The sequence below is a fragment of the Lontra canadensis genome, unplaced genomic scaffold (genome assembly GCF_010015895.1).
Source record: "Lontra canadensis isolate GAN:19392208 unplaced genomic scaffold, GSC_riverotter_1.0 scaffold5, whole genome shotgun sequence".
NCBI lineage: Eukaryota > Metazoa > Chordata > Mammalia > Carnivora > Mustelidae > Lontra > Lontra canadensis.
This window is the reverse complement of record NW_022630999.1, coordinates 12640492-12643642: the sequence shown is the minus strand read 5'-3', so window position 1 is coordinate 12643642 and position 3151 is coordinate 12640492. Positions and strand designations below refer to the sequence as shown.

Genomic DNA, 3151 nt, shown 5'->3' with positions numbered 1-3151 from the left:
GATCCTGCTTCCCTCTCTCTCTCTCTCTGCCTGCCTCTCTGCCTACTTGTGATCTCTCTCTCTCTCTGTCAAATAAATAAAATCTTTTAAAAAAAAAGTCCATGTTGTAAAAAAAGTGACTTTTCTTAAATGTCATGTTTCCTTTTGCCTGTGAAAGATTGAGTATCTTCACCATTACTGCTAATAAAATTAGTTTGTGACATTTCCTCCTGATATAAATAGCCACTTTCACCTACTCTTGACCAGTCCTAAATGTCTTTGGATTCACTACAAAATAAAGTTTCTGATGGAAAAATCTCTGGAAGAAAGGAAGCAAGCAAGCAAGCAAACAAGCAGGAAAGAAAGAAAAGGGAGAGAGAGAGAAAGAGAGAAAAAGAGAAAGGAAGGAAGGAAGGAAGGAAGGAAGGAAGGAAGGAAGGAAGGAAGGAAGGAAGAAAGGCCATGCTGATAATCACCATGCTATACTGTCTCTCCCATTGTCTTAATTAGCAATAATCATGCCTCGGATAAACCTCATTGGCTACGATACTGCCACTGCACAAAGCTCTCTCCCATTGTCTTAAATAGGAAATTTATTAGTCTGGAAAACAGAAGTCACTCTGTGAACTGCAAGTATTAAAGAATTCAAAATAGAAATCAAGTGCTTTATAAGGGCAGGAGGAGAGGTTACATCAGTTTTGCGGCTTTCAGTATGTCAGGAAATTGAAGAAATTGCAGGAACTTGCTGACAACGATCACAGCTGTCTCTAGCACCAAAAAGGGTGGTTTTCAGGTAATAAGTAGAGACTGCTATAATCTCATGTCTGTTGAAGTCCATGGGCTTTATACTCCAGCCTTGAGAGGACCAAAAATATGGCTTCTACTTCCTTTTTCTTCCCTCCTAAATTCCACATGAGTGCCTCTTGTCTACGATAGACACTGCTGGCAGGGATTCTGGGAAATACAGTTCCCAGGTTTCTGGGTCTTCTGATTAAGGTATTATGCTAAGCAAAATGAGTCAACCAGAGAAAGACAATTATCATATGATTTCACTCAAATGTGGAATTTAAGAAACAAAACAAAGGCTCATAGGGGAAGGCAGGGAAAAACAAAATAAGACAAAATCAGAGAGGGAGACCAACCATAACAGACTCTTACAATAGGAAACAAACTGAGGGTTGCTGGAGGAGAGGGGGGTGAGGGCAAGGGTTAACTGGGTGAGGGACATTAAGGAGAGCACTTGATATAATGAGCACTGGTTTTTATATACAACTGATGAATCACTAAACTCTACCTCTGAAATTAATAATACATTATATGTTAATTAATTGAATTTAAACTAAAAAAAAAAGTTGAGAATATACAAGGGAGAAAATGACGCTGAGTTACTAGTAATCTGTCACTGGTTGGGTGGGGGGCGGAAACACTTAGTTAGATGTAAGAAAATAACAAGACTGTCCAAGACAAAATCCTAGATAGACTGATAAACCAAGGCTTTGAATATACTCCAAAATCAAAATGTTAATTATCATAAGCCCCATAGTTTCAGCAGAAACCAAATCATGCTAAATAAACCTCATTTCCCTTTTTTGATAGAGCACTGTTACTGGATATTAAGAGAATGGGACTGTCATTGTAGCTCTTGTTTTGGAGGAAGGATTTTAAGAAAATGTCATGCTATCCTTATGCCTAACTATGAGCTGTTACTATTTTTAGGGAATTCGTAACTGGTCAACCACCTTCCTTTCCTTTCCTTTCCTTTCCTTTCCTTTCCTTTCCTTTCCTTTCCTTTCCTTTCCTTTCCTTCCCCTCCCTCCCTCCTTTCCTCCCTTCCACCCTCCTCCCTCCTTTCCTCCCTTCCACCCTCCCTCCCTCCTTTCCTCCCTTCCACCCTCCCTCCCTCCCTTCCTTTGAGAGAAAGAGCAAATGGTTGGGGCGGGGTGGAGGGTTGGGGGGGATGGAATCTTAAACAGACTCCAAGCTGAGCACAGAAGCCCACAGGGCTCCATCTCACAACCCCTGAGATCACAATCTGAGCTGAAACCGAGTCTGATGTTTAACTGACTGAGCCACCCAGGCGCCCCATCTACCTTTCTTTAAAAAGTCATTAGTGGATCAGTATGAATCTGTATAGAGGTATTTCTGAAGTAGTGAGCTATAAGTCTCAGAATTTACCTCTGTCTTGGGCAAAACATCCTGAAACATAATTCTGGGAACTTTCTAAAATTATATGAGCTGAAATAGCATTCTGGAACCGGCCACTGGAATGCCATACGGTATGCCATGTATAATTAAATATCATGTATAAATGTAATCAATAAAACCTATTCACATAATTTTTTCTCCCTGAATAATCAAAAAGAGCTCCTGTGACAACAGATGTTTTTCTTGAGCCAGTTTTATAGCTCTTTCTCATTTCTTCTGGTTTTATGTAGCTTCATCCTACTTCTGGGCTAGGCATGAGGCAAAGACTGAATAGGATGCATTTGTAGATGTGTAAATTAGCTCACTCTCTTTTTCTACCACTCATCTATGCCAAGTAGATCAATTTGGACTTGGACTTGGACTGAGGGGAGAGAAGAGCAGGGGTGACAAGACGCATATATTCAATCAACCTCCTGTTAAACAGCCGTCTTACAGTGACTTCAGAATATGCCCACTCGTGGTCTTGGGCAACCGTTTACTCACTTGCTTATGCAAGAGAAATGACATTATCTTTGAATTCTGCCCTCACTATATCTATGGCAATCATCACGTCTTATCTATTTTACCTCCTAAACACCCCCCAAGTCTAGTGATCTCCTCCCTCCTCTCATCACTTTACTCTAGGTCACAATCTTTGTTCAACTGCTTTAATGCAACTGCTTGTATTTAGAATTACACACTTTACCTTTATCTACAGTGTCTATTGTTTCTTTTTTCCCTTTTATTATTTTTCAGAGTGACCCTGCCAGAGTGCACACCAAATAATGTCCCTCTTGTTAACACATGTTAAGAGCTCTAAATGTCCTTGGAATAAAGCTCAAATATAAACATGTGATACAAATTTTGTTATGACATGGCCCTGCTTACCTGTCAGGCTCACCTGTTTTTTTTTTTTTTTAAAGATTTTATTTATTTGACAGAGATCACAAGTAGGCAGAGAGGCAGGCAGAGAGAGAGAGGAAGGGAA

At 40.0% G+C, this 3151-nt stretch overlaps 1 pseudogene; it reads right to left on the bottom strand.

The window, feature by feature from the left end:
* Positions 1–446: 446 nt before the first annotated feature.
* LOC116864448 lies at positions 447–546 on the bottom strand (annotated as a pseudogene).
* Positions 547–3151: the final 2605 nt, after the last annotated feature.